The sequence below is a fragment of the Pteronotus mesoamericanus genome, unplaced genomic scaffold (assembly GCF_021234165.1).
Source record: "Pteronotus mesoamericanus isolate MK-2021 breed Mesoamerican mustached bat unplaced genomic scaffold, CSHL_Meso_final scaffold_54, whole genome shotgun sequence".
Classification (NCBI taxonomy): Eukaryota; Metazoa; Chordata; class Mammalia; order Chiroptera; family Mormoopidae; genus Pteronotus; species Pteronotus mesoamericanus.
In genome coordinates, this window is record NW_026555321.1 from 41,588,602 (window position 1) to 41,609,818 (window position 21,217).

At 35.7% G+C, this 21,217-nt stretch overlaps 1 protein-coding gene and 1 pseudogene across 22 annotated transcripts in view; one reads left to right on the forward strand and one right to left on the reverse strand.

The window, feature by feature from the left end:
- The window catches only part of SLMAP (sarcolemma associated protein), a 142,485-nt gene that overhangs the window by 25,621 nt on the left and 95,647 nt on the right, over window positions 1-21,217 (forward strand). The gene's annotated exons all lie outside the window — the stretch shown is intronic.
- On the reverse strand, window positions 11,326-12,078 carry LOC129088466 (pyruvate dehydrogenase E1 component subunit alpha, mitochondrial-like; annotated as a pseudogene).

The window sequence follows — 21,217 nt, forward strand, 5'->3', positions numbered from 1 at the left end:
ATACTTTAAAAAAATAAATAAATTTCTGGAGTCCAACCAAATCATCTGGTCAAGAGACAGATTTGGGAGTCATCAATCAGTGTAATGAAGGCTGTAGGTAATACATACACCCAGGGAAGTGTGTACATCTCTTGAAAAGTACAGGCTAAGGAAGAACCCTGGGGATGATCAACATTTGGACAGCTGGCAGGGAAAAAGAAAACAGTGTTGGAGGAACAGCCAGAGAAGTGAGAGAACCAGGAATGATTGATATGTGAGGTACAAGGCAGGGGGTAGTTTTTGAGAAGGTAATTGTTAGTAGCACTCAAATATCACCTTATAAGGGCTGAAAGTAGTCCTTGGGTTTGACAGGCAAGAGTCTCATCGGTGGCATGAGGGCTGTTCAGTAGAGTGGTGGGTATGGAAGTTCACTGGCAATGGGTTAAGAAGGATGTAGTATTGCTATTCAGAAAGTGAGTGAGTGGAATCAGAGGATAACTAAGGACATTTTCATTTCTTTCCATATTAAAGATATATGTGTGTATACTTCAATGATGATAATTTGTTTTTTTCTCCAGTTTTAATTGTTGTTACTTTCAAGGAGACTAGTGGGTCCCCACATGCATGGGGTGGGGTAGAGGAGAAGTGGAATGAGAAAAGCCATAAAGGTAAGGCACTCCCTATCCAGATTAATTTCTCAATAGACTTAAATGTAAATTGAAATCTTACTGAGTTAAATGTAATTTGTGCAAATGGAACATGAGTCACAGATATCCAAAGGAATGTAGGAATGTTAAAGCTTTAAATTCTGCAAAAGTTAGATCAGTAACTTGGAATTAGATGATATTCCCTAGTAGTTTTTATGTTCTGAATTTTTAAAGGTAGGAATTTATCTTTACATTTCTTTTTTTTAAAAAAACAAATTTTATTTAGTTTTAGAGCAAGGGGCAGAGAACGAGAAGGAGAGAAACATCAATGTGTGGTTGCTTCTCGAGTGCCCCCAACTGGGGACCTGGCCTGCAACCCCGGCATGCGCCCTGACCGGGAATCGAACCAGCTACCCTTTGGTTTGCAGGCCAGCAGTCAATCAATCCACTGATCCACTTTGGTTAAAAAAAAAGTACTGAAAATTGGGCATGGTCTAGATGGAGGCAAAGGTAAACACAGCTTTCCTTCTCATACAACCACATCAAAATTACAACTAAATTATAGAACAGTCATCACTCAGAACCATCAGAAATTGAGTTGAATGGAAGTTGAACAACTACAGAATTAAAGAAGAAACCACATCCATGCACTAGTAGGAGGGGGTGGAGACGCAGAGATGCCAAATGGGCCAGACCTACAGCCACATGTGGTAGAAAAATCGGGAGGGGTATCTCGGGAGCCAGGGTTGCCAGCCCTACACCAAGCCTCTCAACCCAGGGTTCCAGTACCAGGAAATACGTCCCCATTAATTCAGGCTGTAAAAACCAGCTGGGATTGAGTTAGGGGAAGAAACTATGGAATCCCCAAGCTGTTCCCCCTTAAAGGGCCTGCACAAAGACTTACTTAGACTCACACTCTCTGAGCTCCAGCAGTGGAGTAGCAGCTTGAAAGGTACCCGTGGCATATGGAGAGGAACTGAAGTGTCTGGCAGCAGGGCGAGAACTGGGGGAGACAGCTTTCACCCAGACAGAACTGTGGTCAGAGGCCATTGTTCCTTTTCTGAGTCCTCCCCCAACAAGCCACAGAGCTACAGAGCTGGCAGGCAGTGCCATATCTGAGACTCCATCAACCTGGCTCACACTGTTTGCCTCACCCTGGTGATTCTCTAAGGCTGTGCCCTACCCAATTTATGAGCCTACCCAAGCTGTTAATAGTGGCTTTTCCATATGAATGGTTTGTCTTGGCATATGCTTCAGATCTTCTTAAATCCTCTCAAACAAGCAATAGGTGACCGTAGCAGGTCCCTAGTCCCGTACCTCTGCCTAAATGGCCCAGCAGCTGGCCTTGGTTCACAACCTGGCCTCGCTTGAGCACCTCTAAGCCAGCACAAGTAGCAGCCATCTGTAGATCACTTTATATTTTACGCCACATGGCCCCAGACAGAACCTAGGTGGTGGCTGATCTTAGCCTATGCATCCAGTGGACCACTTCGGAGGACCGCCACCCAACTACCTCCACAAGCGACACACTCAAGGGGTGGACTCAGTGGGCTCCAGAGCCCTGCTGAAGTAAGTCCTGCTCTGTGGAGTGGGCACCTGCACAGCTGATCCACCACAGAGGGTGGAAGTTGGTGGTCGGTGGTCACAGCTAGTCCTTACAGCTGACAGGCCTGGGTAAAACCTTCTCATTGACCTGCCAACAGCTGTCAAGGCTCAACTACAAGAGGGGAGTGTATTGAGCCCACAAAGAGAGCATACCTCGAGTACCCACCTTGGGTGGTAGGGGAGGCTCTGCCCCTGGACCTTACAGGACACCTACTACAGTAAGCCATACTACCAAGACAAGGAGTCATAGCTCTACCTAATACATAGAAACAAAATGAGGAGATAAAGAAACATGGCCCAAGTAAAAAAACATACCAAAACTCCAGAAAAAGATATAAACAAAATGGAGATAAGCAGTCGATCAGATGCAGAGTTCAAAACACTGGTTATAAGGATGCTTGGGGAACTTAGTGAGGACCTCAGCAACATAAGAAAGATCCAGTCAGAAATGAAGCTTTCACTAATTGGAATAAAGAACAATTTACATGGAAACAGCAATAGAGTGGATGAAGCTGAGAATCAAATCAATGATTTGTTACATAAAGAAGCAAATCAAAACAAAACAAAACAGAACAAACAAACAAAAAAAAATGCCAAGCAGAACAGCAGAAAGAAAACAGAATCCAAAAAAAAAACCAAACGAGGATTGTGTAAGGAGCCTTTGGGACAACTTCAAGTGTACCACCATTCACATCACAGGGGTGCCAGAAGGAGAAGAGAAAGAGCAAGGAATTGGAAACCTATTTGAAAAAATAATAAAACTTCCTTAATTTGGTGAAGGAAATAGACATGCAAGTTCAGGAAGCACTGTGAGCCTGATGTAAAGTACAGCATAGAGAATGTAGTCAGTAATATTGTAATAACTATGTGTAGTGTCAGATGGGTACTAGATTTATTGGGGTGATCATTTAGTAAGTTATCTAAAGTCTAATCACTATGAGTGCCCCTCAAAACTAATATAATATTGTATATCAACTGTAATTGAAAAGTTAAAAATTATCTAAAGTTAAAAAAATAAAAATGAAGTACTTCTGTACCATGTGTGTATGTTGTATACATCTGTCCAAAGAATATGAATGAGAAACACTCTCACAACTGCTTAATCTGGAGATTATTCATAGTTATTTTACATTTGGCCAAAACTAAATTTTTAGTGTAAATCCTTTAATATTTAAAAAAGGGTTAATGTTTTAGTATCCATCCTGATAAACACCTTACTATTAAAAAATAGCTATAGGAACTTATAAACCAAGTTTGTTTGTTTTTTAAGTTAAACACCATGGTAAAATTTGAATATTTTTGCAGTGAGAGGTCCAGTTTGTAAATTATCAAATTCTCTTACTTAATTTTATGTTACTTTGGTCACTTATTTTCTATTTATATAACTTTATTTTTCAGTTTTGCATTCTTATTTCTGTGGTAGATGCTGAATATGTATGTATCTATTAAAGTGTACTTTTAACATTTAGTAAAAGTGAACATATCAAGCAATTTGCAATTAAATGTGTAAGACTAATAATTCCTCTGAATTTATACTATATAAAGTGAGGTCATGTATTTGGAACTGTTTTATAAGCTAGGTAGTTAGAAATTAAGTAGTTAATTTTAAATATTGGAGAAGTACTTAAAAATTTACTCTAAATTTAATAGAAAAACATAATTTTGAAGCAAAGAGGTCAAATGAAATATTTTCAATTTCAGAAAGTTATATCCATAAATGTAAAGATAAAAAAGATCTACTGAGCTATATATATTTTAAATACATTTTATGAGTTGTAGGATGGAAAAACTTTTTTTGAGTAGGGGTGTTGGGGAAGAAGGAGATTTTGGAGGAACAGTTTTTTATGCATTTGGCCCAAAGTATACAGCAGCAGTCTTACTTTAAAAAGAGTACCTTTTTATTTAAATGTGTTGCAGTTCTGACCCTTAGTTCTCTTTTACTTGCACAATGTTTTCTATTGTAAAGCATGTATGTCAAAACCCAGAATCTGCATTGTCATTTCCTTATTGTAATTTAGGCTCTGCTAAGATAACATGCATGAAACAATGTAAATTTCTTAGGGACTCGAAAAGCAGTTTGAGAACATAAGAAAAGTTAAGGTATGATTAATTTTCTAAGTTCTTTTCAATACTTTCAATATAATTTTCAAAAAACTATCAGATGAACGCCTATATCAACAGAAAACTCTCAAAATTGCTCATTTTTGGTATAGCATCTAAATTTGCTCAGATTAAGTACCCAGAAATTGTAACTTTAATGAGTAGTAGAGATTTCTCATAATTGAACCAATTTACATCCTTTACTAAACTTTGATCTATATGAAGACATGTTTATTAATGGAAAGCAAGAAATATCTCAAATTTTTGTTGGTATTTTAGATGCAAATAAAGTCTTTAACAGAGATAAATCTAAAACAGTTTTGAAATGTGAGATGTATAACAGGACATTTCAGTGGGCTGTCTTTTTTGTGTGTGCAAAGGAAAGTATTTGAACTTGAACTACAGCTTTAATTCTGTGTCCATTACTTCAGATTTCTTGTTTAAAAAGAAAAGTGAGTTAAAATGAACTAACTAGTTATCTGTCATTATTCTAATAATAGAGTACTGTGCTTTAAAGAAAAAAATTTTGTATTTTGTTGATTAAATATTTAAATGCAACCTTGTTAGTGATGTTTTATCTTTTTTTGCTAGCGATATTTTAATATAAAATACCTCATGCGTGGTATTGATTTTAGTATTTATGTGTGACAGGTATAGAAACTTAACATATGTATTAATGTTTTAAAAGTAAAATCTTTTTTATTCTCCTTGTAAACTTTTAAGTAAATTTTCTTAATCAGTCCTTGTTAGAAATTGTCCTGATCTCTGTTATGACATTTATCACTGTATTGTAGTTTTTTCTTGTCTAATATCCTAATCGAATTCTTATGAGGTGGGACTTTGTCTTCCTTCTGTGCTCATTGTTCTAAGTTTAGTTAGGATTGAATGGATTTTAGCAGGTTTTCTATTTTCTTTGATCGCATAGGTATTTATTTTATCTATTACATTTTGCTTAAATCATATACTTTAGGGGAATTTTTATCTTCTGTACTTTGTGTTCCTTTAAGTTGACCATGAAGAATTCTAAGTGTATATAGTTATTTTTACCATTCAAATAGTTAACTATTTAGAAGTTTATAGATTTGTTTTTTTATATTTTTATACTGACAATGTAAAAATATGGAAAATTTATGAATATGTTTAAATATTTTAGAACACAAGTAGTTATGGAGGCTTATCTGCCTCTAGTCAGTGCAGTATTAGAGGGAAATTCTTTTCTTCCTTGAAACTAGTTTTAGGTCTCTGATATCTCTGGGTTTCCACCCATTAACATTCCATTTCTAGATGTGTAGAATTCTCTAATCTAGGTATGAATTCCTAAAACATATGCATAGTATTCTATAGATTTCAAAGTCCTATTGATTCATTTAGCCATTGTTATTGAGCATTTCCTATGTGCCAAGTACTGTTCTGATTAAATGAAGTCCCTGCCTCAATGGAGCTGCCAGTCAAACATGCAGTGTGCCATCAGCCATCTTTTGTTATCATCTCAGCCTATTTAGGACAAATGGGAATGCTTCTCATTCATTGACAGGGAATTCAGCATCGTTCGGTTTGTCAAATTTGCTGTGCAAAAGCAATACTATCATATGTTCCCAACATATTCTGGTTAAATTTCAAAGTCATTAACCTCTTAGATGAGTCATTGAATGATTTTGTTTTGGTAGTTATTCTTTTTGTTCTCTCCCTGCTTGGAAACTCACTTTTCCATCTTCTTCAGTATAAATTTTAAGAGAATTTTTCAAACTTTTGTTTGCATGACACTGTACTTCACTGGTTCATAATTTTTTCGACAGTTTTGACACCACCATCTTCATTTCTGTTGTCTATGGTTTCCATAAAGACTTTTCTAAGCACTTTATTTCAGGGTTTATTGTCCTTATCATGAATTTCTTAACTATATTTTTAGTTTATTTTAACCTTTTAAGTGTGCACTTCAGTGGCTTTTAATACATTCACAGAATTGTTCACCTATCACCTCTGTTCAATTCCAGGACATTTTCATTGCTCTAGGAAGAAGCTCTGTACCCATTAACAATCCCCATTTCCTCCATTCCATTCCCTGGCAACCACTAATCAATCTACTTTCTGTCTCTATAGATTTGTCTATCTGGATATTTCATATATGGTAAGTGGGATCTTATAACATGTAGCCTGTTGTATCTGGCTTCTTTCATTTAGCATAGTGTTTTCAAGGTTATCAATAGTGTAGCATTTATTGGTATTTCATACCTTTTATTACCAAAAAATATTCCATTATAGGGATATAACATATTTCATGTATGCGTTCATCAGTGAATAGACATTTAGGTTGTTTCTACTCTTTAGCTGTTATGAAAATGATGCTGAGAACATACATGTAAAAGTTTTTATGTGGACATATGTGTTAAGTTCTCTTGGTAACATACCTAAGGAATAGAATCACTGGGTCATATTGTAACTCCATATTTAAATTAACATTTTGAGGAACTGCCAAACAGTTTTCCAGATTGGTTGGACTATTACATATGAAGGGGAACCTAAAAAACCCTGGAATTTATTTATAAAGATTGTGTATATAGTTTTACATGTTTAAAGTTTGGTCACTTTCAAAATACTCTACATTTGATGCAATACACCTGTTGGTACATATTTTTCCCACTGCTCAAAACAGTTTTTGAAGTTGTCGATTTTGATGCCTTTTAGTGCTTCTGCTGTTTTTGTTTCACTTCTTCCACATCAGCAAAATGTTTCCCTTTGAGCACTTCTTTCATCCAGGGAAACAAACAAAAAAAGGTGCTTGGGGCAAGATCCGGTGAATAGGGAGGGCAGGGCATAGGGGTCATACTGTTTTTTTAATCAAAAACTGCTGAACACTCAGCGCATTGTGGGCATGTGCATTCATAAATCATCCATCATGAAATAAACAAATACATTGAATCTTCAAAAAATTCACTGATGCCAAATGCAGCCTCTCACTGCAAGGCCAACTGGTACACTGATACAGATGGATTCCTAGAACACTCACATAGTGGGGAAAGCCTGTCCTACAAGGGGCCTGCCCTCCAGAAGACAATTCTGGTTTTGTTTTGGATCTCCCCTCATATGCCCACTAGCAGTGTATAAAGGTTCATTTTCTCTAATTCCTGCTCAATACCTTTGCCTTCTTTATTGTAGCCATCTAGTGAGTATGAAGTGGTATCTCATTGTGTTTTTGATTTGTATTTCCCTAATAACTAATAATGTTTAGCATCTTTTCATGTACTTATTGGCCATTGTATATATTTTTTGAGAAATATCCGTTCACATCTTTTCCCCATTGTAAAAATTAGGTTATTTATCTTTTTACCATTGAGTTGTATATTCAGGATACAATTCCCTTATCAGATGAATGATTTTCAAATATTTTTTCCATTCTGTATATTGTCTTGGTGGTACATTTTTATTATTATTATTCAGGTAAAATATATATGACAAAATTTACCATTTTGACCATTTTAAGTATACAGTTCAGTGGCACTAATGTATATAAATGTGTTCACAATGTTGTGCAACCATCACCTTCATCCATATCTGTCTTTTCCATCGTACCAAACAGAAACTCTTGGTCATCAAACGATAACTCCCTTTCTCCTCCTTTCCCAGCCCCTGATTACTGCTAAATCTACTTGTTAGCTCTATAAATTTGCCTATTCTAGGTGCCTCATATAAGTGGAATAGAATAATATATGTCTTGATGGTGTCTTTTATAACACAAAAGTTTAATTTTGATGAAGCTCAATTTATCTTTTTTGTTTTCTTAAATAATTTTTAATGATCTTAAATTTTTAAGTTTATATTGTCACTTGTGCTTTTGGTGTCATATCTAAGAAGCTATTGCGTAATCCAAGATCATGAAGATTTACTTTACCCATTTTGAGTACTCTCTTCCTTGGCCTTCCCATCCTTACTTAAAACATCAATATAATTATCAAAGTTTTTATGGGAAAGGTTTATTAAATGTTCTCTTTTTACATTTTTAGATCAGGGTAGTGATTTTCAAACTTTAGAATCTCTCGGAATGCTTAGTAAAACACAGGTTCTTCAGATGATGTTTGTATATTTGTAGTAAACTTCTAGTAGACTTGGTATCGTGTGGTTGAAAAAGTATATTATAATGGTCCAGCATGGTGATTAAGAGCATGGCTCCTAGAGCCTGTCTACCTGGGTGTGAATCCTGGCTGTGTTACTTTCTAGTTGTATAATCTTGGGCAAGTCCTCATTCTCTCTGGGCATTCATTTTCTCCCTCATATGGTGGTTGCAAGGATTAAACAAGCTAATATCTGTGAAGCAGAACAGGTTGGCAATAGTAAGCACCACATCATTGTTAGATATTGTTACACCCTTTAACTCAATGAACCTGTTTCTAGGGCCTTCATCTAAAAACATTATCAGAGATTGCCTGAAAATGTATTCATAGCAATTTTATCACAGAGGTTAATTCCAAGAAATCTACCATATACAATATATGATCAGTAGGCCTATTGCTAAATAATGAAATTTATGAAATAACATTTTCCATTTAGTCACATTTTCAAAAAATATTTAATGCTGTGGGAAAATAATGATGTAAGTGAAAAAAATCAAATAAATATACAATTATATATAAAGTATGTTTCTAAACTTCTTTAAAACTACTGGACAGGCAAACAGAGTTTCAGTCTTGCAATGCATATAAAGAAATTTGTTAAACTGTTGAAAGTGGTTATCTTTGGAAGCTGGGAGAATTGATTTTAATTTCTTCTGTACTTTATTGTACTCTTTTTACTTCAAAAATAAGTGTTTTATTCTCAGAAAAACGAATTATTTTTAAATTTTATTTATTGATTTGAGAAAGAGAGAAAAACATCAATTTGTTTTTTCACTCGTCTTATGTATTCATTGGTTGCTTCTTGTACGTGCCCTGACTGGGGACTGAACCCACAACCCCTACGTATCGGGATGATACTGTAACCAGCTGAGCTCTCTGGCCAGGGTAAAACAAATTATTTTTGAAAAAGACTAAATGGGGGTGGGAGGGAGAAAAATATAATGTGAATAAAAAACATGAGTCCTTGTACTAGCACTGCTATTAATAGTTTTGAAACTTGAATGAATTCTGTCTCTTCCTCAGGGGACACATTTTCCTCGTCTGCAAAATGAAGAGTTGGACCAAAATTAGAAAGGCTATATAGTTGCATGGTTAAGTGCTGGGAGGTGAGAAGTGGAGAGTTAGGGACTACAGCTGAGGAGATCACCACATGGGGTTCATATCCTGGTTCTTTGCTTGGTGATTTCTGACAAGTAATTTAACTTTTCTCTGTCTCAGTTTTCTTGTTTATAAAATGGGAATAATAATAATACCTCACAAGGGAGTTGTGAGAATTAAATGAGTTCATATATGTAATCTATACACAATAAGGCACACAGTAAGGACTTAAATTCTTTTTAACGCAGTCATTTGCTAATATTTTTAGTGAAGTGAGTGATTCTTAAATTTGTCTATCATTTCAAATTATAGCTAATTTTCTGTTGAGATATTTTTGATATTATGGAGGCATTGATTTGTGAAGTAAAATAGTTTGGAGTCCCTACCCCCTTCCCCCAGCTTTTCTTGTTTCTCTTGTGTTTTTATACCAGCAGCTTCTTTGGGGCCCTAAGCTATCTCATTGATGAGGGTATTTTGTAGACCTTTTCAGCAGTAAAAATCTCATAGTTGGTTTTCTAGAGCATTTTTCTCATTCTTTTTTTTTCTGAAGATAACAGGTGCAACTTAATCTGTATGTAATTAAGTTGCATAGGCTGTTAGGTTGTACCTATTTTTCTTCAACTGATGTTTCAGTTTTAAACTTAGGAAATGGCATAAAGCCTGAGGGAATGTTGTACCTCAATTGACTAGTCCATTCTTGGAAAAGTTAATATTATAGAGGAAACTCAACTAGAAGTTGGTAGAGCAAGACCAAATGCTTTAAGGGAGAAATCTGAGTATGTGAAAGTCTCTTTCAGAGTCAGCAACCATGTTGAAATTCATTTTGGAATGCCACGGAGCAAAGACTATAGAAATAGATGATTTTCATAATATATCATTTTCTTTCACTGACTGTGAGAGATAATTATCTCTTCAGTGAATAGGGGACTCAGGTATTCCATTGTTTTGGAAATTTTTGTTTGTGAGTAAGCCACTCTGTGGCACCTCAGTTCATTATGGCAGTCATAATGAAGATGATATTTTTTTTCTTCTGAGGGGTAAGAATGAAAGTTGTATTTTCAAACATTTATTCTTAGACTCTCCTCTTTATAGCGTAGCTGCAGCAGGGATACAGGGATCGTTGTTTCTGTGTTAGAGAGTAAATTCTTAGGGTAACGTTGCCAAGAAATAAAGTATAGGAGCTTGATAGCCACAGTTGAGGGATACAATTTGTTACTTATAACTGATATTAGAGGATATTTTCCTATAATTGTAATAACTTTTGTTTATAAAACATACCTAGCTAATCCCCATAACAGGAGGGAGGTGGTATGTCTTCTGGCTTGATGGACACAATCACCCTGAGAAAGTTTTGTAGCTCACTGACAAGAGGACAGGGCTCTGCTTGCTTTAAGGATTAGATTTTATTTTAGGATGAGTTGTTTGTGTAAGTATATATATGAGAGAGTTCCTACCCTACATGTTCGATATGTCAAATAACTTACTCCATTTTCTCAGAGATTTAAGTCGGTGCCTCCCAGTTCCCTAAGTCCATTTTTTTGTATCTTCTGCTACTTGGATCATGTTAATTGTATAGTGTTTGTAGTTCTCCCTTAGTGTTTTTCTTTCTGAATGTAAGACTTTATGAGCTTTTTCCTTTAAACATTTTGAACAGTCTTTTTTTGTGTTTTTTGGTTTGTTTTAGTTTAAAAATTCCATTTAAAGTTGAGACCACAAAGTTTCTTAACGGTGACTGTGAAGTCCCGTTGAAGGCATAGTAATAGGTTTACAGTCTTCCATTAAATGATCTACTTAAACTTGGTTCACTGATTTGCACCATAAACTTCAAAAGGTGGATATCTGCCATAGATGAGATAGTTTAATTTTTCCAAAGATGGTTGGGAATCAACTGTGTAGCAAACTGGGCCATATTCTTAATTTGTTTTCTCATTTCACCATCAGTTTCCTTTAATTCACCAACACTGATAATGCGGTATACTATTCTGTGAGAAACATAATAAGGTCACTCTTCTTACTTGAGTTTCTTCTTCTCATGAACGGTAACAGACTCTAGGATCACTCACACTATGTTCTTGATAATGGTAAGTCTGCAGCTCCATCAACATGGTCTCCTTTACAGGTCTAAAATAGGCAGCTGAAATCTTTGTTGCCTCATGAACACATAACATGCATCCTATCTGCCCTTAGCCCAGGAATAAAATTGCCTCTCCTGTAGTAATCAGTGCTGACTACTGGTCTCTCTACAGATGCTCCTACTCCATTGTGGTTATTTTCACAGATGAAAATAAACAATGATTTTCACAAAGCTGCCATATATTGTAAGCTCCAAATATAAGGTCAAGCAGACCTCATTTTCATTATACCTACAGGCTAAATTAGTACCAGTTCCCGGGGAGGACCTGAGCTCTGACAATGCCATTCCCCACTGGCAGTTGTAGATATACATGTGCATCGATCTGATTTCCTTTAGTGCAACCTTTTCTTTCTCCTGTAAACTTTGGAAATTTCTGGAAGAGGTCTACAAGTAAGTCTAAAGCCATGAGGCCAACAGGTTGTGAGAAGATGACCCATGATATTTATGCCTATTGCAAGCCTCTCCACAAGCTTCTGGACATTACAAAGTGACAGAAACCACGAATAATTTTCTGTTTAACTCCATTGGTGAACAGTCTGTATCATCCTGTATTGAGTGTCTTTTCCCTTTTGAGCAATGTTGTTCTGGGGGTCTGTTTCCAACTCATTGAAGTCATATTCCTTAATTTCAAATGTAGCATCATTTGCAAAGTTACAGGATATAATATCACCACTTTGTTAGTCATGACATGCAAGAAACGAAATCTTTCTCTTAGAGCATCTTCCTCCTGAGTGTAGGCTGTGGTGGTGGTGGCTGTGACATCATGCTCTGATCTGGGCTGTAGATCCACAAACACCTTTTAAAGCTTTATGATATTCATGGATGGGCTGTGATTTTCTTCCCATGGTTTCCATTTTTTAAAAACACTACTAGAAGCTTTGTTTTGCTGAATGTCTTTATACCTACATTTTTATTCATGTTCTTTACTGCCTCTTTAGGCTGGATTTTCAGAAGTGAGTCAACGGGCACATGTTTAGAAGTCTCTTGGTAAACCTTGCCAAACTGCTTTCCAGACAGGTTGTGTCAATTTATACTCCCAAGACAAGCTTGAGAAAATGTTTCTCTTACATCACTCTTGGAAGTACTGAATATTTATTATTTAAAATACTCTCTGCTACTTTTATCTGTAACAAGTCAAGTCCCTTAAATTTTTATATTTCAAGATTACTTAATATGTGTGTATATATTCATGTATTCTTTTTGTCCCTCCTCTCTTCATTGGCTTTTCAAAAACAGCTTTATTGAGGTATAATTTACATTCCATAAAATTCCTCTTTTATAAATATAAGTTGAGTTTACTTGAAATTAATGGTAAATCTGTGGTTTTGCAGCTATCACCACAATCCAGCTGTAAAAACATTCCCATCAACCTAAAATGTTCCCTTGTGCATCATTTGCATTTAGTCCTTGATCCCATGCCTAGCCTTAGGCAACCACTGATCTCCTTTCTGTCACTGTAGATTTATATATTCTAGAAATATCAAACAAAATCATATTATATGCAATCGTTTGTGACTGGTTTCTTTCACTAAGCATTATGTTTTTGAGGTTCATCTATATTGTAGTATGTATCAGTAGTTCATTTTTATTGCTAATATATCTCATTCAATTGTGGATAAACAATATACCTTATTTATTCAATGGTTGATGGACATTTAGATTGCTTCCAACTTTTGGTTATTATGAACAATGCTCATAGCAACATTTGTGTGCAGTTCTTGTGTCTTTCATATCTCTTGGGTAGATACCTAGGAGTAGAATTGCTAGGGACCCATTAAATGTCATATCACTACTTAGCCACAAAAAATACTTCTTTTCAAGAATGAACAAGAGCAACATATTTGATAAGAAACACAATTAAATGTTATAAAAGATTTAAAGAGGAATGATTGTAGCAGGCAAGTAAAACGTTGTACGACATGCAGAGTGACTGTGTAATAATGGAAACCACTTCAGGATTTATTGGTAGATGAGTAACTACTACAGCCTAAAGCCAAGTGAAGGCAAATAAAATCAATGAGCATCTAAATAAACATTGAAAATGTTTGTTCCAAGGAAAATGAGGAAAGTGGAAATGGGTCATCATTTGCATTCATTATTACAGAAAAATGAATATATAAAAGACATAAAATGCCCTTTCCAAAATAAAAGAAGGCCGTCAGGATTATTGTAGATAAACAAAGGGCCAAAGAAACAAGCAGTTTGTTCAAGATGACTATGTGTAATAAATAAATATTCATCCTCACTAGTAACCATAGAAATATTTTACAAATTGGTGGTTATATTAAATTAACAAAATCAAACTAATGCTAGAAAGGTTGTGACAGTGATGTTAGCTTTGTATGTTAGTCTAGTCCATGTGCACAGCAATGTGGCAAACCTGTCCAGATCCTTGTAGTAGTAAGATTCTGAGGTAAGGTTTTCAATTCCTTGAATGTAATTAAAATGTTTTAATAGAGGGAATAAACCAAAAGTTAAGAAAATAGCTGCACAGTTTTCCCATGTGTTGAAGTCGAGTGTGGTAGTGCTTTCTTCTCCACTCTGTCTGACTCACCCAAACTCTAGAGGCACTAACCCAACACAAGTTTTTTTTTTTTCTTTCTGGCCTAGAGAACTGTTTGCTCTGCTGTAGTCTGAATCCTGCTTTTCCAGCTTCGGCAAATGACACACACCTTGGGAGGTCCTCCCACCCTACTCAAAAAAAATGCTGTTACCTGTCTCATTTTGAGTAAATAATTCTGTCATGTCTTCTCTCTGATTTTGTTTTAGGTGCTTATCTGAAAATATGCTTCCTGTTGATATTTTTTAAAGTTCTTTGTGGAATTCTATATGCATGGAACCAAACACTTGGGAGTCACTCCCAGTTAGTACAGTACACTACAGTCATCCAAAAGTGAGTGATTTTTTTTTAGATGGCCTGCCAAAAAGTAAGGTAGATAAAGTATAGCTAAAATCAAGAAATGAAAATTGACCCTTTCTCTGTGTATTTCTCCCTTTTTCTTTCAAGTTATATTTTTTCTTCCAACATCAAAAACTTTTGATTTCTGATAAATTTTTATTGTATTGGTAATACCTTCCCGTAATTACTAGCATTACAGGTTTCTACATCATCCTTTCTTAAATACTTTCCCTTGTCTAAGGCAGTAAGATTTTATATTGTTAGTTGATTTTGTGAAGTAATAGGTGAGGTAATGTATAAAAATCATGAAGTCAAGAAAGATAAAAAGTAAACATTTTTCTATTTATTTTATTATGATTGACAATAATTTTTGGTTTATTAAGAAAATTTATTACCAGTTTTCTTTGTATAGATCAACCATAAGTACTCCTCCACTAAAACTGTAGATAATATTATGTAGATGTTACTGAACCCAGCCAGTAGTGGTCTGACCACTCACCACCAACAAGCCAGTACTCTGGAGCGAGAGTTTGATGGAAAGGAAAGGAGTCTTGTATGTAATTTTTAAAATATCTGGGTAACAGTGGTAAGGGGGGAAAAGGCCAGAGTGTGACATCAAAAATAGCTATTTAAATATTTGTATTACAGCTATTACATAGATTCAAGAGCTGAAAATAACACAAGAATGAAAATCTGTTTACTATTGTCACCAAGGTCATTGGACCAGATATCCCTGTTCTCTGAAACATGCCTCAGGTTGTTGAGTTAAGCTTGCCATAAGCAGAATGGTGTACATAAACTTTGGTCCCATTTATTAAACCCCTGAAACTAGTATTTTAGTCTGACAGGCCTGAGCTCTGCTGAAAAGCCCATGCAGGGAAGGGTCACAGGGTCTGCTGCTGACACACTGACAGGCCAGAGACTCCTCCCTATCCTTCTTCCTGTCCCCAGTGCCCAGGGCCCAGGACCTCCAGCCCCCAGCGGGAAGGAGGGGAGATTAAAAAGGAGGTGGTGTATTTCCACACACTCCTATTTAATCCTTCCTCCAGGATGCCTTGTGTGGGCAGGGTGACGGATGCATGTGCAGCTCAATCCCTCCCCCATTTCTGGGGGGGGGGTCCCCCATTACATAGCATAGAGTACAATTGTGTTTAACCTTTTTAGTCTTTTCCACTCTGATTGGCATCACTACTTAAGAACTTCAGGAAGAAATGATTCTGATGTTTAAAAAATTAATACAACAGAATTGGAAAATCAAATTTATGTGATTATTGTTAGGAGATTTGACTCTTCTTGATCTCCTCTGCTCTCTGCCAGGTTATTCAGGTGACTATAGATTTTTTTTTATTTTTTTTACACTGACTGGTAAAGGTATTACATTTGGCTGTTTCCCTGGCCTTTTGGGTATTTCTTTTCTTGATTTTTTTTTTTTTTTTGTACCTTTCTGACTCTTCTAGCTGAAATTCCTTCAAGCATTTTCTCCAGTATTTCTCCTTAAATGTTAGTGTTCCTAAATTTCAGTCACTGTTTTTCCTGTAAATGTTATTTTTGGATCATTCATATATTATAATAATTTTAATAACCACACAAATGCTGATGCCTTTCAGATGTCTTGAGCTCTAAGGTCTGAGTTTTCTACCTAACTGCCCGCTTTCCCTTAATCACTTGGATGTCCTATAGAGACTCTAAAAGCAATATACCCCAAACTGAAATGAATCATTCACTACCCCCCATTCATATTTCCAAATACAGGTAATGGTATTATAATCTACCCAGTCCTACTCTAAAAACTGCTGCCTTCAACACTGAGCACATGGTATCTGTCACTAAGCCCTTTTTACTACATTTAATGCTGTCCTGGTTTAGAACTATTATTTCCTTATTTCAGTAGCCTCCTACCTGGTCTCCCTTCCTTCTAATACTCCATAAGCCATCCCTCCCTCATTGAAATCTCATTTTAATATTAGTACTTCCCTGCCTAAAAACCCTGTAGTGACAAGTCCCCATTTATCTATATGATAACGGTTGTACTGCTTGATTATCTTAAAAAGCTTGGCTACTGTTTACCTCCACAGCCTCACCTTCACTTTCTGTCATTCTCAATTTTGTACTTCACATGCCCCTCACCTACTTCTTACTTCTGTTTGTTCATGGAGTCTCAGTCTTCACCCCACTCATCGTTACTCACTTTTACCCTTCATGACTCAGTGTGGGACAACTCCTTTCAGGAAGCATTTTCTAATTCTGCAGGGTGGGGCCAAGTGCCCGTCCTCATCACTGGATCATTCTTGTTAGTGTGTGAAGCAATGTGATTTTCTCTTATTAAAAATAAATTATTGCCCTGGCTGGTATGGCTCAGTTGGTTGGAGCGTTGCCCTCTAACCAAAAGGTTGTGGGTTCAATTCCCAGTTCAATGCCTGGGTTTTGGGTCCACCCCCCAGTCTGGGCACATAGAATTCCTGGTCCAGATTTTTAGGGAAGCAACCAATCAGTGTTTTCTCTTGCATGGAGGTTTCTCTTCCTTCCCCTCTCCCTTCCTTTCTCACTCTCTTTCTCTCTCTCTCTCAAAGCAATGAAAAAGAATATGTTCTTGGGTGGGGATAAAAAAAGTTATCATGACCCTACCCTCCCTTCTAGCTACTTCCCATTCTTTTTTTTTTATTTGGTTAAAATTATTTCGTTAAGGTATAATTGATCTATAACATTAGTTTCAGGTATATAACATATTGATTTGATGTTTATCTGTATATTGCAAAATGATCGCCTCAGTAAGTCAAGTTAATATACATCACCATACATAATTATAGAATTCTTTTTCTTCTGATGAGAACTTTGATGATCTACTCTCAGCAGCCTTCCAATATGCAATACAGTATTGTTAACTATAGTTGCCATGTTGCACATTATTACATAAACCCCATGACTTGTTTTATAACTAGAAACTTATACATTTTGACTCCCTCATCTATTTTGCCCACCTTCATCTCCTACTTCCTACAACCACCAGTCTGCTCTTTGTCTATGAGTGTGGGTGGAGGGTTTTTGTTTCTTTTTAAGATCCCACATATAGTGAAATCATATGGTATTTATCTTTCTCTGTCTGACTTATTTCACTTACCATAATGCCCTCAAGGTCCATATTGTCACAAATAGCAAGATTTTATTCTTTTTAATAGCTGAATAATATTCTATTGCATATCTATGCCACATTTTCTTTACCTATTCATGTGTTGTTAGACATTTAGGTTGTTTCCATATCTTGGCTATTGTAAATAATGCTGCAGTGAACATATATCTTTATGGAGTGCATATATCTTTTTGCATTAGAGTTTTCTTTGAATAACTATCTGAAGTGAAATTGCTGGATCATATGGTAGTTCTATTTTTTTGAGGGACCTCCACACTGTTTTCTGTAGTGACTGCACCAATTTACATTCCCACCAATAGTGCAAAAGGGTTCTCTTTTCTCTACATCCCGTCAGACACTTTTTCTTGATTTTTTGATAGTAGCCATTTTAATAGGTGTGAGGTGATATCTCATTTTTGTTTTGATTTGAATTTTCCTGATGATTAGTGATGTTGCGCATCTTTTCATGTACCTGTTAACCATTTTATCTGGAAAGGTAGTATTCAGATCCTCTGATCATTTTTTAATCTGATTGTTTTCTTTCCTACTAAGTTGTATGAGTTTTTAAAATTATTATTTTTTATCCTCACCCAACGACATTTTTTCATTGCTTTGAGAGAAAAGGAGGGAAAGTAGAGAGAGAGAGAGACAGACAGACAGACAGACAGACATTGATGTGAGAGAGAAACATTGATCGGTTGCCTTCTTGTATGCACCCTAACAGGGATCAAACCCGTAACCTGGGTATGTGCCCTGACTGGCAGTCGAACCCATGACCTTTCTGTCTATGGGACGACACTTCAACCCAACTGGGCCACGCTGGCAGGGCTGTATGAGTTTTTAATATGTTTTGGATATTAACCCCTTAGGTAAGTGATTTGCAGATATTTTCTCCCATTCAGTAGGTTGCCTTTTCATTTTGTTGATGGTTTCCTTTCTTGTGTATGCTGATTTCTTTGCTTCCCTTTAGCTGTTTTGTTATTGTTCGTTTTGTTTTTTCCTTCTTTCCATTTCCTTCCACGCTCTTCCACTAAATGACCATAATATGAAGTAGAAAATTTGATATGCTTATTGAATAAGGTTTTATAGCTTTTTAAGTTTTAAAGTTTAGCTTTTTAAGATTTGGGTTTTTTTGTAGATAAGCACTGTGAACAGTTTGTATATATTCTTTCAGATTTTTGTTTTATAATGGTGTATTAGAATATATCATTCTTTTTTAAAAAAGGGATTGCTGTATATTTTGATATATTTTAAGTCCAGTGCTGATAACTCTGCCTCATTATTTTTGATGACTGTGATATTGTGATTACAATGTCTAATATTTCATTAGATGAATATAATTCAGTTTGGGCGGGCATTAGTGGTTTTCAGTTTTTAACTTCTATTAACTTTGCTTCAGTGGACATGCTTATGCATTTTCCATTGTACATGTGTGTGAGTATTTCAGTATTTCTATGGGTTAGATTCTTGATGTGGAATTACTCATTCAAGAATATAAGCATTTAAAATTTTAATAGGTGTTGCTGAGTCATTTTCCAAAAAGACTGCAGTTTACACTCTCATGTCTACAGTATGTGCTCTTTCTCTACATTCTTGCCAGAGCCAAGCTAGTCTTAATCAAAACTGATAATGATCACTTTGTTAATTGCCCATCTTCCCTGAGCTTATAAGTCCCTTGAGAATTTTGGAGTTAGATGTTTATTTGCCCCTTTCCGTATGTCTCTGTCTCTCTCTTTCTTAAAAACATGAAATTCAAATAGTATAGGAGGGTATAATGAGAAAATTTCTGCCCCTACCCTAGTAGTTTATAGGGTATCCAAAGTAAGCATTTCGAATTTTGAACTGAGTGAATATGGCCTCCTGTTCCCAGTCAGTTCATTATTCCATGAACTGACTGGGTTTATAGCCCTGTCACTCACAGTACATCAGTGCTCTGGGTTAGAAATGGAATTATGAGATCTGCTCAATATCACTTGGCGTAATTTATTCATTAATTGGTTCAGACTGTTCATTAAGCTGTAGATTGCTCATCTATGTAATATATTCTAAGGGTATTTGCATATAGTACCTGAAAATACTAATTTCCTTTTGATTTAAATTGTATTAGGGAACTCCCTAATCATATTGTGATATGTGTTTCATATTTTTCATAAAAGGTTTTCAGTATGTAGTATGAGACAAAGGCTTAGCTGATTTCCTTCTGTGGTTACTTACGGTAATATTTATGTGTAACGGGGCAATGGCATACTGTTTTTAATATTTGTATGTGTTAGAGTTCAGCTGTTACTGATCTATTTATATCTCTATTAGCTGTTTACTCTTTAAGTAATTAATTGGCAAAGAGCTTTATTTTTAAGAGCCTTAATCCATAAAGGAAAGTCTTAGCTCAGTTTCCTGCCTGAAAAAAGTCAGTGACTACATATTTATGCATATTCTATAAATTTAATAATAATAGCTGCCATTTGGTTAGCAGTTACTATGTACATTAAATACTTAATATTCTCAACATAATTTAACCTCTATCACACTCTGAGGTAGGTACTGATATTATCTTCAATTTGTACATAGGGATTTATAAATATCTTTTTATAATTAAAGGGCTGCTCAGAGAGGTTAAGAAATACGTTCAAGGTCACACAGTAAATTAGAAGATGATAGAACTGGTATTTAAACCATGTAGCATATTGTTATTTAGATATAATATAGTTTGACCTATGTTATGGTAAATCAAAACAGATTCCATTCTAGAGTACTAATTATTTAATTTATTTATTCATTAAAAAATCATTTGCAACTTGTGCCTGTTGGAACTTTCTAACAGGGAATTAATGTTATAGATTAGAAAAGATGGAATTATAGTGCTGTTCAAAGTGTGGTTTGGGTGTAGAGGTTTGGGAGTTAGCTGCCCAACTTGGAATAAAGCCTTGAGTCTCCGTTTTAGGTATTTATTTTGTGAGAAGTCTTATCTGCAAGAGAAATCTTATTTGTTAAGATGTTTAAACTGGGCTTCAGAAAGAAAAGAAGGCTTTAAACAAGTAAGGAGTGTGGGTGGGTGCAATGGCTTTTCAGGTCCAAGAACAGCATAAGCAAACATGCAGAGACTTGGGGCTTGTATAGGGAATTGGTAGTACTTAAGCAAGGATGGAATAGATGGTACTTTTAGGAAGAATGGAAGATCAGGTTAGATAGGATGATTGAGGTCATTTTGCAAGATTTTGGAAGTTATCACAGATCTCAGGTTTGATCATTTTGAAGGCAGCAGTTAACAGCCCTTTTAAAAAGGGAAATAAAGTGATCAAGTTTTTAGAAAATAACTCTGGCATCAGTGTGGAGGGTGGAGAGTGGAATCATAGCCATGATCTTGGCTACAGTTATGGGCCTGAGTTAGAGGAACAGAAATGGAAAGGGAAAGGCAGTGGGAAATTAAGAGATTGTTTTGAATTAGAATTCATAGGACAAAGTGACATACTTATTAGATACCTTAGAGTGTTACAGGTATTACTTGTCGTTACTGGTAGT